Source organism: Haemorhous mexicanus, chromosome 4 (assembly GCF_027477595.1).
Source record: "Haemorhous mexicanus isolate bHaeMex1 chromosome 4, bHaeMex1.pri, whole genome shotgun sequence".
NCBI classification, from domain to species: Eukaryota; Metazoa; Chordata; class Aves; order Passeriformes; family Fringillidae; genus Haemorhous; species Haemorhous mexicanus.
In genome coordinates, this window is record NC_082344.1 from 21,596,227 (window position 1) to 21,610,044 (window position 13,818).

The 13,818-nt window shown below is 45.3% G+C and overlaps 1 protein-coding gene across 8 annotated transcripts in view; it reads left to right on the plus strand.

Moving 5' to 3' along the window:
* The window catches only part of ADGRL3 (adhesion G protein-coupled receptor L3), a 515,246-nt gene that overhangs the window by 18,559 nt on the left and 482,869 nt on the right, over nt 1-13,818 (plus strand). For 6 of the 8 annotated variants that reach the window (XM_059844075.1, XM_059844074.1, XM_059844068.1 and 3 more), the window contains 3 exons: nt 631-707; nt 1,136-1,314; nt 4,874-5,394. The gene's annotated coding sequence lies outside the window, so the exon portion shown is untranslated. The remainder of the gene's footprint in view (nt 1-630; nt 708-1,135; nt 1,315-4,873; nt 5,395-13,818) is intronic. The other 2 variants (XM_059844071.1, XM_059844070.1) reach the window with 2 other exon arrangements.

Sequence of the window (13,818 nt, forward strand, 5' to 3'; positions counted from 1 at the left end):
CAAAATGAAGGTACATATGAGGAGGGAGAGACTAAAACAGTCAGACTAAATGTGAGCCTTATTGCTGATTTCTCCTTTTGATATGCTCCTTATTTTGGAAGTTTGCTTGAGTCCAGTGCAATTAATCCCACTGAAGTTCATGCCCAAAAATGAGTGTGGGAAAATTCAGCATGCAAAAACACGAGGTGCTTCCCTTGCAGGGAGAGATCTTATTGCTTTCCTAAACCAGGACCACAGAGGAGATGATGATGGGGGAGAAGAAAACACAGAATGTGGAGTCTGTCAAGGTCTAATTCAGTGTTACCATCCATCCATCCATCTATCTATCTATCTATCTATCTATCCATCCATCCATCCATCCATCCATCCATCCATCCATCCATCCATCCATCCATCTGCTTGAATTGTTGGGATTTTATGATGGAAATGTGGGTTTATCAGAGATAAACTGAGTTTTGCTGAATCTATAGCAGGAAGTCACTGATGTTTATTTGTACCACTCCACAGCATTTGTTTTTAAAAATTTATGTAGTTTTGTCATGACAATACTTCAGATTGGAAAAAATAAAGGTGAAAACTAACCATAATACTTGATTGTGAAGTAAAGAAAACATTGTATGTTTTGTGTAGGACAACTGGCAAGAGTGCTGAAAACAGAAATGTGTATCCATGAATTGGTCCAGATGACATGCATCTTTGAGAATTAGGTAATTCATTACAGAATGTAATGGCTCAGTGACAGTTGTTTATGGAAGTTAATGGAAATATGACAGAAAGAGAGAAAGCAAATAGGACATACCTTCATGAAAAAGAAAAAAAAAAGAGAAAATAATCAAAACCACAGTCAATTACAATTCAGTAAACCCACTTTTAAACCATCACAAAATAATGAAATTATCATTAAAGCTTCACATCTACCTGGGGGATAATGGAATAATAAGCAACAAACGATGCAGACACCATGGTGCCAGGGCGGTATGTGTGACAAATCCTCCTGAAGTAAATTGATTGGGAACTCGAAATCCTGGGTGAACAGATTCAAATAATACAACTTGTAATGGAGATTTTTTTTTTGTTTGTTTTGAAGAAAGTGTTCTGGAAACCTCTCTAAGGTTGCAATTTGGTTCTCTTACAGGTTTCCCAGTGTAAAACACCACACTGAATTTCAAGGCCTCAAGGCTGTCTGCCTATGCAAGTAAAAAATATCTGAATGCCAGGGTGATGGATATGGAAAAGAATAGGAGTAGATTATAGAGTCTTACAAAATGATAGAGCAGCACAACAAATCAATGCGCTTTGGGGTTGCTGGTGAAGGTAAGTTATATCCTCAGACTGCACAGAATAACTGCTCTTTATGTAATCACACCTGGGATATGTCATTAAATTGCAATACCTCATTACCCGTCCTCAAAAAACACGGAAGAGTTTCAGGGAATTCAGATCTGAAAAAGAAAAATGATCAGACTCTTGGAAAGTGATACACAAGGAGAGATTAAGTAGCTTAAATATATAGCTTATCTAATCAATAATTAAGCAGGGGAAGGATAATGGCTTAAAAATATGTAAGAGAAAGATAATTATTTTGCAGGATGCATGGTCCCAATTCAGCACAGTGCTAAAACACATGCAGATCCATCAGCCCTGCAAAACACCAATGTCCATGATTTCAGTGGACCTTCAGCACACACCTAAATTTAAGCATGCATTGAAATACTTTGATTAATTTGGGCCATAACCACAAGTAATAGTATGAAATTAAGAAATGCAAAAATGTAGGCTGAACAGCAGGAAAATCTTCCAAATGGTGAGATATATGAGACTGGGGAGTAATCACTCAAGGGAATTGGTGGAAACCTTATCCCTGGACACATTTCAAGTTTTGTTGGACAAAGTACTGGGAAAATATCCTTTGGGCAATAATCTTGCTGTTGCCTCTGGAGACAACTGTACAACCTACTGTAACTATTCTGTGTCTAAGTTTTCCTGGGCTGACTCACAGCATTAAGTCTGAGACATGATTTTAAAAAGCACCAACAGCGCAACAGGCTGGTGGCATTTTGAAGCTCTTCCGTGCCTCCCCCCACAATTTATCAGGTTTTTTCCATCTTCATTATATGCAATGCTATGAGAGGGAAAAAAACCCCACACCACCACACTTTAGCTTAGTGGTTTTTTTGTCTTTTTGTTACCCACTGACTGAACATTGATTTCATTCTCATCTCTGCATTAAAACAGAGCTTAAAGATATAGAGGAAATCTAATTTCAACTTGTAGGACTTTTTTTCATTCTCAGAGCATGTATGGTGAATGGTGAATATCATCAGAGAGGTAATTGTATCTTGAAGAATCTCATATCTCATATCTCATATCTCATATCTGTGAGCATCCCAGCAGAAGCAGTATTAAAGATTTGGGGCTTTTGCTAGTTTGATTTGGGTTTTTTGGGGGGTGGGATTGTTTGGTTGGTTGATGTTGTGGGGATTTTTGGTTGTTGTTTTGCTTGTTTGTTTCATTTTTTGTTTTTCCCCTCCGTGCAGACCCTGGTAGAAAGGCTGTTACAAAAAGGATTTTCCCAAAGATGAAGCAGTAGATTCTCCAAGGGCTTTTTCCACTGGGAATAATAATTTTGGGGAGTCAAAGCAAAGTTCAAAGAACAACGGCTTTTTAATTGCTTTGAAATCTACTTTTTCTTAAATCAAATTATTGTAGAAGACTGAGCATAATTCACTTGGATATGTGGCTGTTCTGCAGACATGTAGGAAAAGGACAGGTATTCTCTAACAAGACTCTGCAGAGATCTATTGGAAATGGAAATGGTTGAGATAGATCTGTTAAAAATTGTAGATTTCCCTTCCCTGTCCACAGTCGATATTCTTTCTTTATTTTTGCAGTGTCAGTGAATGGACCCTGATTTTATTATCGGGAAAACAGCACTTATGTTTATTGTTACTAATTTTCCACTGCACATCAATGCATCCAGAATAGCAGTTCTTAACCTTAAATACACATTTCTGTGCCTCCCTTACTAGCAATTCAGCTAGGAACATGTGTGAGCATCTTCCTGACTCATGGTCTGAGTTAACAAACAAGGTTACTTAATTCCCTCATCCCATTTAAAAGAATGGCCTTGCAAGGTCTCCATCATCAAGGATTCTTAGGAGCTTGTTAAGGAAAAAGCTGAGCAGGATAATTAACTGAGTGGATCTTCCATTGGGTTGGACCAGGAGGCCTCATTTGGGCACTTCCAGGTATCTTGGCTACAGTCAAAGCTGGGAGTGCAGTAGCAACTCCCCAGATAGGTCTGGTCACTGGGATAAAGTGTGGTGTGTTGCATGTTAGCACCCAGGCAATTAGAAAACTATGATTTTCTGAAATCTACTTTTTTTGTTTGTTTTGTTGTTAAAAGACCTTCATTTGTTTAGGTCCTTCCCTCACAAACCAAATTGTTTGGTTTTGGTTTGTGAGGGAAGTGTTTAGCATGTTCCAGCCAAGCACCATTATTTCCAGAGGTCCCACGTAAGCATGTGAGATTACAAATGTTAATAGAAAGGCAGGCTTCTTATCCTCTTTCCTGGAGATTCCTGACTCTAAGGAGATGAGGGGGTTCATGTTTCTCACCTGCTAGGGGTGCCAGGGCAAGGACAGAGTGTGTCTTGCTGCCCCATCTGATGCCAGGCTGTCCTGAGCCCCATCCCTGGGCTGGGTAGCAGGGAGACCATCCTTGACCAGCAGGTAGGGTCTGATGGGCCGCTTGGTTGTGGACAACAGGCAGAGAGGCCGATCTTGAGCTGGAGGATCTAATGGGGAATGGGGATCTGTGCTGGAAACACAAACTGCCCAATGGCAGTTTGTGCTCTGCCCTCTGCTTTCTGGGAGGGCAGCAGAGGGCAGAGCACCCAGTCGGGACTGAGGGCTCCACACAGGTTCGCTCATCGATGCCGCAAAGGCAGGCTGCAATTGGCCGCTTGGATGGGGGCAAAATTCCAAGCGGCCAATCGGGACGTGGGAGATCCAGTGTGCAGCGGGGTCCGTGCCCTGTGTGGAGGCTGCGATTGGCCACCTGGCAGGGGAGCCACGGGCAGAGCGTCCAAACGGGTGGTGCGGGATCCTTCGGGAGGGGGCAGCGGGACAGGTGGGGCGGCCGGGGGGGGTGGGATCGCAGCGGGTGCGGGATGAGGGGCAGTGCGGGCGGTGCGGTGCGGTGCGGTGCCGGCCGGCTGCTAGGTGGAGCCCGCGTCCGCGCAACCCAGATCCGGGCCCTCGGCGCTCCCCCGCCCCTCGGCTCGCCGCCCGCCCGGCTCCGTGCGGCCGCCGCCGGGCAGGGCAGCAGCGCCGCGCCGCCCGCCGCCGCCTCCTCCCCGGGCCCCGATCCCCGCTCCCGGCCGGGCCCTGCGGGGGACGCGGATGCCGCGGGTCCCGCCGCCGCGGAGCGCGCTGCCCGTGTGCGGAGCGTGTGCGCTGTGCCGAGCCGAGCCGTGCCGAGCCGGCGGGGCGGCCATGCGGCCCCCCCGCGCCCGCTGAGCACCGCGCGGGGCGCGCCCGCCCAGCCGCCCCCTCCGCGCCCGCGGAGCCGCCCCCTCCGCCCGCCCGCCCGCGCCGAGCCGCGCCGCGCCGGGGCTGGCGGTCTCTGCAGCGGGAGGAGGAGGAAGAGGAGGAAGGATCCAGGGTGTCTGCGGAGCGCGGGGGGCTGAGGACCACCCGCCTCCCTCTGCGCGGGCGCCTTTGTGTCCCCCAGCCCCGGCGGAGCGAGGGGCCGCGGGCAGGGGAGCGGATGCGAAGAGCGGCTGGTGCTGGAGGGGAGAGAGAGAAAGGGGGATGGTGGAAGATTTCTCTCCTTTTTTATTTTTTTTTTTTTTGGTGGTCTCTTCGGCAGCGGCTGTTCTTCCCCAGCAGCAGCAGCAGCGGCGGCGGCGGCAGCAGCGGCAGCAGCAGCACAGGCAATGACTCTGCCGCATCCGAATCGCCTGGCCGGTGGCGCCGGCTCCAGAGACATCACCTTGCTCTGAAGTTGCCCACCTGGAGGAGGTAAATCGGAGCTGGGCTTTCGTCCAGAGGGGTCGGCGACGGCGGGGAAGAGGAGGGAGTGATCGCCTCCCCCATCCCCACACACTCTCGTCCTCCGGGAGGAAGCTTGTGTAGCAGAAGAACACGGCAAAAAAGGAAAGACTTTTACTTCTTTCTATTTTTTCTTTTTAATTTTTCTTTGCTTGAGGGACGTCCGTGCCTCTCGTCCGGCCCCCTTTTCCTCCTGGCTGGGGGCTTTGGTACTGTGGCCAGGTCTGCTTCCTACTCCCACCTCTGGTTTTAATGGCTGGATTGTGGCAGCAGCTCCCTGCTGCAGGTTGTTGAGGATCTGATGGGGACTCGCATCTCAGGAGCCGGAGGTGACTAAAGGTAACTAACGAGCGGATGGATGCTCAGCAGCTCTTGCCTGGCCCTCAATTGCTCCCTTGCCCGCTTGCGCTGGGCTGAAGGGTGCCCGCCGCCCTGGGTGCACGCTTGGATTGAATAATGCTCTAATAAGGGCAGTTTGTCTTCAGGGGGGCTGGATCCTCCAGGTAACGGGGGAGCATCTCTCTGGGTCTGCATGCCGGGCGACAGAGGAGACGAGGGGTGTGCGTCTTGTTTGGAAATGCCTTGTAGGCTCCAGCCTGGTTTGGCTGTGGGCAGCTAGGGTGGCAAAGACAGTGAGGAGATGGAGGGACCTGGTAGGTTTTGTTCTTGCTCTTGGATTTTTTTCTGTGAAAGGCACCACGTTGGGGTTTGCTGGTGTTACAGAGGAATTCGTGAGTTTCATTATGTTTCCTCAATCTCCCCCCTTCTCCCCCCCTTCCCCCGTCTTCATGCCCACTCCTTCGTGGATCTGCGTTGCTGTTTAATCGCTGAAGGGTGCCTCGAGAAGCTATTGCTTTCTTGGATATCAGGGGGCATGAGTGGGGGGGATGTTGCCGAATTGGGGGTGTGTTTTGGGGGCTGCCTCTGCGTGGATGTGATGGGCTGGGGTAGAGGTCTGAATCCAGCAGCCCCTGGTTATAGGTAGACGCGGGGGGCTTCGCCTTCCCGTACAGCCGGAGAGCGAAGCGTTCGGTGTAGGTAGGGTTGTGCAGAGCTCACACCTCCTGCCCGGGAGGCTGCGCTTGCTGACTCTTATCAGTATAGGACTGGCGTTTGTTTTGAGCTAGGGCCGATATGTTTAGCTGAAATTGAATTTTTAATGCCTCTTTTCTTTTAACCCTTTGTTTATTTGCTCCCTTAATTATTTATTTGTGTTCCCCTTGCAATCATCTTTTGACCGCGTAACTTGGAGGTACCGCTTGTAAGACTGATGGCGGGGAGGAACCATCAGCCGGAGAGCAACCCTGTTTCCCAGTTTAAGGAGCCTACCTCCTTGAACTGGGAGCTGGTGCACGTTAGTGCTAATGAAGATGTAGCTACACTACCCCAGAGATGTGCCCTGGTATTTGGGGGATTGTCTTCAAGGACTGAGTTTGATCAGCAGACTTGCATCCGGAGTTGTCCAGGGAAGTAACGCTGACCTCCAGTACATTTAGTTGGGCTTTTTTCCTTACACTTTCCCCTGTAGACAGGCAGATGTGTACTTTTGCTTGAGGGGTGGTGAGGTAGGAAAGGAGCCTCTCTCTCCCTTTCTTGATAGGCATGAGATTCTTCTCTGCGGTAGTTAAAACAACTCGTATTTTGGCCAACAGCAATGTATTGTTTCTGCTTGTCAACTGTGGAGTTCATTATCGTTTTAACCAAAACAACCCATGTCTATTGTATTTACTTTCCTGTTTAGATCACTCCTTAGGAGTTATTGCCATTTCCCCTCTCACAGTTCTGGTTCCAGGCAGCCAGCTGCTTAGAGGGAGGCTGAGATGCAAGGGGAAAGGCGAAAATGCCATCTGTTTCTTGATATAAGGCAGAGAGGTAGTCTGCCGGCTGCAATTTCTCTCTGTATTATAGCACTCATTATTCCAGAGTGTAGGATCAAAATTTTCGAAGCTGACCAAAAAGAAATCTTCCCTGGAGTTGAAAAGAAATGAATTCCATTTTCATTGTGGAATGCTGCCTCTTAAGAGTGCAGCCAATGCTGCCTGCTTGGTATTGAGTAGTAGCATGTGCTTTGTAGAGCTCATTTATCATCATTTCCAGGGGTTTGCAATACGAACAGACTTCTACTGTGCATTCATTAGGAAGAATTCTTCCATGGAGCTTTTCATGGGAGTAAACCAGGTGTTACAGGTTAAAATGGGCTGCTGTCAAAAAGTCTGCAGTCGTCACTTTAGATCCATGCCAATGCTGGGTGACAAAGTTCAGGTTAGGTCTCCATGGTAAAGCTGTATTTTTTTTCCTGAAGATTAAACTGCTCCGAGAAAACAGGAGTCAGACCCCCTTGTTGTGGTTGAGGCTGCTCTGGTTCCTGCTAGTTACGAGTACTTTAAGAATACTTTTTCCTTATTTAGGCTTGATTTACTATAAAGTGATTGTTGTCTTGTTACCTGCTAGCAAAAAATAAAGTGGATAGAAATCTCTGGTGTATTTATTTCCAAAAGGATTGAAGTTTCTGTAAAGCTAGTCTTCACCTGTGAGTTCCAAATAATTTCTGTTATTGAATAAGTATGTATTTTCCCTTTTTCTTCTTGGGGTGGTTAGGAGAAGGTATGTTTAGTTTTGCATTGAATTCCAGAACAAGATAAATGACAGTGTAGATTGATGATAGTGAAAACATTGAGTGCTGCTTTGCGAGCAGTGAGATTTTAATGGTATTTATGAAGTTGAGGCTACAGAGTCCTCATGGAGATGTGTTTTTGTGACAAGAGTGGGAGCTGGTGTTTCAGTTTCTTGGTGCCCTCCAGAGATGAAGTAGTTTATGTCTTAGCCTAGGCTATTTGAATTTGTCCCTGTGCCCTGCCAGATCCAACCCTCCACCCCCCTCCTTTGTTTGCTTGGCTGTACATCCCACAGGTTGGGATGCCATGGGGATCACGTCCTTCCTCCCAGTCGGGGGTGATGTGGCAGAACTGCTCAGCTTGCCTATCCAAGCACTGACTGATTGCAGGAAAGGCTATTTTTTTCCCCTCCTGAAACAGAAAGCAAATTGCCCAGTGCCCGCTGGTGCAAGCATGAAGCTGGTGCTCTTTGCTGGCTGGGAGGGAAGTGCATGCAGGTTTGTAGGTGAAGATGCAGGCATGCACATCCAGCCAGCTGACTGATGAGCTGGGCATCTCAGCCCAGCGTTGCAGGGCTGTTAGAAAAATAAATAAATAGATATTTAGAGGCAGGTAGAGCGGATGATCAGCCAGGACTGAACAGGAATGTGCATGACCTTTAGCTTTGGGCAGCACTCAGCTGGAGGGCCTGATGCTGCCGTCAGGGTTTTCACATTCAGAGCATGAGTGGATGCATCATCAACACATTTATTTGTGCACATGGGGGAGGGAAGTCTTTGTAAATGAAGAAGTCCTAGGAATGGGTGATTTATTAATAATTTTAATACTAATAGTGTTGGGACTGGTGTAGATTGACTAGGAAGCAATTTAATGCATGACACAGTATAAAGGGTGGGTTAAAGATTGATGAAAGAGATGGAATTCAGGGAGCAAGAATGGATCAGGGAGTTGCTAAAGCATGGAGGATAGGCATAAGGATTTCTATGCTTTAAATAAGTTCCTTTTATTTTTTCCTGTTGTAATTATATTACTTGGTGATTGTGGAAACAGCTGAATGCTGCGATTGGAGTGATTTTGATGGAGATTTTCATTCCCTAGAGACTTCTTGCATATCACAAGAGGTTTGTAAGAACAACTCAAAAATTAATTTTTTTTGGAGTGATGATTATCTGAGAGATAGACATCACAATATTGATGGGTTGCTGAGGACAGTACTGAAACATCAAGACAGCCCTGCAAAATAAAGAAGGTTTTGTCTGCCCCTTCTGATGGGCTGCTTATTGGGGTAGGATGTACTGGTGAGCATCGACATTCTGGAGAGATGTTTATGGACGCCCATTTCTTCCCTGCTGCTCCTTTTCTCATTCAATAGATGCCCTCCTGCTGGGATGGGAATATGAAAAATGCACCATGATGCCAATGATGAGTGTACATCCACACTTCAGTCTCTGCTATGTCTTCAGGCAGTGCTTTCAGTTGCAGGATGGAGAGCTAAAAATTGTCATTTGCAGGAGTTCAGTATGCACTGGTGTATTTGTAGGAATGTACCTGTCCCAGTAAGGGGGTGTGACATGCTAGCCTCTGACTGCCTCATCTCCTGGGGTCATGCCTGCCTTGCCAAATGTTTGTCACGATCCTCACCAGCGCTTAATGTGAGGCTCTTTAATTCCCTGCTTGGGATGCATGTGAGTATGTCCTGTTTCTGTAGGTGTTGAGATGCTCCAGCACTCCCTGATCTCATCCTCGTGCTTAGTGGCAGTGGAAGCTCCCAGAACAGGCTGATGAAGTAGAAGGAGAACTTTGCTTTTAAGCATCTACTTTTAATTCTTGCCTTCTTTAATGGCAAAGAAACCACCTCCTACTCAAATCTGTGATGTGATTCTATCTAGGACGTTATCTCATTGCCTGGTTTTGGCCTCCAGGTTTGCAGTGTAATGCTTGCTTTACGTTCCTCACTGGATAATCTCTACAGTGCAGTCTGAAATTCCTGTCTGCAAGCTAAGTGTTCATTTTTAAGACAACTTCTCTAAAGACACCTTGGCACTACAGCTTTTACTTCAGCAGTCTTTTTAGAGAGCCTTCTGATTTTGCCTATAAGGCAGATGCTTTTACCAGTCATTGCACCAAGCATCTGTAACGATAGCAAGGTAGCTAGTCTTTTCAGGCAGTGGAAACATCATTTTAATAGTGTTGTGGACCACAGTTTTACTTACTAAGTGGTGCTCAGTGTGGATTTTTTCAGCCTGCCTGAAACCTCTGTTTTCCTCTATCTGAGCCTTTTTTTTCCCCTCCCTTTTTGAACTTTTAATCTCTACTTCTTCAGGCCCACTCCCATCCGAGGGAGGTACTGCTGCATCTGTGATGGGAGCTCCCACTGTAGTCAGTGGAGCACTTCTGTTGGCGTCCCTGTGAGGGGAAGATGCTCAAGAATCTCACATGTGGTATCTTCTGAAGAGAAGCTCCAGAATCTCAGATGAGGTATCTTTTCAAAAACGTTCCCCTGTTTCGGCATCAAGTTTCTAGTAATTGTTTTGTGACATCTTTTGCCAGAGGTGGCATTTCAGGCCAAACAAAGCAATGAACACAGAGGAAGAGTAGAAATCTGTGTACACTTCTAAAATGTGTTTGTGAAAACAGTCCAAACTTAAAATCAAGACACTTTTTTGTTTGAGGCTTGACAGCTTTCAGTTTCAAGGGTCATGAAATAGACGCCATTCTGAAGAAAGCAAAGAGGAGTTTGGCAGCTGTCTCAGTTAGTCAATATGAAGTTGCAGATTTCATTTAAATGCCTAAGAGTAATAAACCTTTACAGAGCATCCATTGGTGCTCCCTCTGGCAGGATTTTTGAAAATTATTTTTTAAAGCACGTTAGTCAACATGTGAGTAATTACACAGGAATTATTTCAGTGGCTACAAACCTAATGCTTCAGAGGCCTGTGGCACAACTCCTATTCATTACAGTGGGTACCTGTCAGGGAACAGCTTTGAAATATTATGCACAATGTTTTGAGTAGTTTGGATTATAGCTTTGCTACTATTAATTGTGAGAGCTTTACTGATTTGATTGCAGTTGCATTGATTTATATCAGGTAAAGTCATTGATTTTGAACTTTGGAACGGAGCTATGCTTTTCTAAAACTTAGAACAAGGTGTCATAAATACAAAGGACCAACATGAGTGTTTTCTTACAGCAGTGCAAAGCTAAAATGAAATTAAATAGGACTCTCTGTGCTTCTGTAGAAGCAATGCTTAAAATTTAGCCGTGAATTGTCCTACTACAGAGTCCTGCTCAAAGGTGCCAGCATTGCACAGCACTGTTCTAAAAGGAGGTCTAGTCTAAGCCTGGCCCCTTTGGGTAAGACTCCAAGTGGTTTTATACCAAGGGCAAGTAATTAGTTTGTGAGAGTCACTGCATACAATATCTGAGTTTTTACACTAAGTCCCTTTCCGACTCCCCAGGAACTGAGAATCCACTTACAAAGGTGAGGCCACTACATCAATGAACACTGTTTAAAGCTCAGGGAATAGGAGCGTTCTGACTAATGCAGTCTCAGAACATTGTTTATCGTGGGCAGGCACATATATAGACATATAAATACCATGATTTGGTGAACAGACCCAGTTCTTATTTTTTTGTCAAACTTGGGGAAATAGAGTTTTGGCTTTAGGTGAAATCTGAGAATTGCACCTATACCCAAAACACGTGTACCCACGTGTGTATGTCCGTGTGCGTGCATACACAGGTTTTGTTTGTGAAATGATGGTGCTGATGCATACTGTTGTTTGTTTTTTTTTGTTTTTTTGTTTTTTTTTTTAAATTGTCTTGCTGGAAACTCTCCCTGTTTATTTTCTGGCTGTTTTTTGGTAGGTGCAGTAATGGACAATAACTTGTGCAGGGGCCTGCAGTTGTAAAATTTTAACTGAGTTGCTTGGTTAATAGTCCAACACCAAAATAGAACAACCACATTTTCAGATGTGTTGAGCAACCACATGTTTTATCAGAGTCAGTTCTGGTCCTTGCTTATTTGTTGTAGCAGGCTTTTTCCATTCTGAAGTTGCTGATCCCAAGCCTGCCTTAATGAGATTTTTTTTTCATTGCCTTCTGAGTGAGGAAGAGAAGCTTCAATGTGTTGCAGAAGTGCTGTTTGCAGCATACTTGGGGAAGTCAACATTTTCCTTCGAGCAAGGAGTAAGGGGCATGTTAGCTACAAGTATGCTGCCTAACTTTGGGCAGGCCTGGGTTGGATGGGGAGTTGAGCTCAGAAAAGCCCAGCACTGAGAGCTGCTGAGCTGTTAACTGTATTTTTAGTGCTAAAGCTTGTGTGTTGTGTTGGAGGACTCCAGGAGACAAGGGAGGCCCTGAGCAGAAGCAGTGCCCCTGTTCTGTTTGATCAGTGGGTCTCTGTGTAGGAGCCCTGCAGAGGCACTGCCCTGCCTTGCTCTTCAGTGTCACAAACCAAGCCTTGGCTCAAGCCTGTGAGAATAGGGGAGGGACCCAAGCCCAGTTTTTGATGTTCTGCATGGGTGGGTACCTTGAATACTCAAATGCATTCCTGTGACAGCTGACCCTGTAAGGACATTTTCAGTAGCTCTCTGGATTTTTTTTTTCTCTTTTTTCCCCCTTCCTTCTTCCCCACAATTTCATTTTATTTATTTTTTTAATTTTATTTTTATTTTTTTCTGTTCCAAAGACTGCTGAAGGAAAGGAAAAAAGCACCCTTTGTAGCTGTCTTTTTGAATACATGTCACTGATGGAGACAGTTGAGGATTTCAGGGATCATGTTAACTCCTTTTCTTTTGCTTTGCCCTTGCATGTGTGTGTTACTGACTGAAACATTGTGATTTCAAAATGGTGCAAATTCCCACCACTTGCTTCAAAGGGCACAGGTTTTTGTTGTTTGGGTGTTTTTGTTTCAGCAAGATGCATATTGTGATTCTTTTTACCCATATGTGCTGTGTAATGTGAATCCTTACTTACCACTTCTGTTGCTGCATTCTTTTGCATTTTGGGTTTGGGTTTGCTTGTTTGTTTGTTTTGTCTCCCTCCTTTTTTTCCCTGTACTTACAAAGGATTTTGGGATTCTATCCTGCATTATATTTTTATGTCAAGTCTATCTGGAGGTGCACAGTACTGGTCTATAATCCTGTAGTAAATGGCTTATCTGGAATATCCAGAGAACAGCCGTTCCTGTCTCCAGCAGACTACAGATTTCTATATTGGACATTGTTTCTCAGCTAAAGCTTGTTGGAACTGTGTGTGTAATCTAAAATGTCATTCCTTTGGATTTTGGATATCGCAATCACAGGCTGTAATAGTTGGAAAATTTGATGTATCTATCCCACTTCCTTCCGAGGGAAATTATGATGTGACTACTGCACTTGCAATTCCCATAGTACAGACTTCTTCAAGAAACTGTCATTTTGGATTATCTTTAATGGATGCAGGTGTGTGGAATGTCTGTGTGTGTCTTTTTTTTTTTTTTTTTTTTTTTTTTTTAAAGAAGAATGTAATGTTACAATTGCTGCATTATTTGGTACAACTCCAAAATGACATATACCTCCTTGAGTAAAATTCTCCCTGATAGGTATTTGAAATACAGCAATTATGCTGTGTACAGGGATAACTTGTGACCTTCTGACAAGGGACCCACCATTACAATCATAATGCACTTTATAGATCTCCTTAAGTAGGTCACCAATTTGCAATGAATATTTCTAAAGTCTCTGCGAGCCTTTCAGTTGCAAGAGTGGGGAGCCTTGTTCTGTACAACATCAATGATATTCAAAAGGGAGGCCGAAATCACTGAATCATGGGATGGATGAGGTTGGAAGTGACCACACTGGGTCATCTGATCCAACCTCCCTACTGATGCAGGATCATCCTAGAGCACATTGCACAGGTTTGCATTCAGACTGTCCTTGAATATCCTCAGTCAGGGAAGCTCAGAGTCTTTTTTGGGCAATCTGTTCCAGTGCTTGGTCACCTACACAGTAAAATAAGTTCTTCCTCATGTTCAGGTGGAACTTCCTGTGACTCAGTTTCTGCTCATTGCCTCTTGCCCTTCTGCTTGGCACCACCAAGAAGAGCCTGGAAACGTCCCCTTGACACCTCCCTTTGGATACTCACAGACATTGATGAGATCCCTTC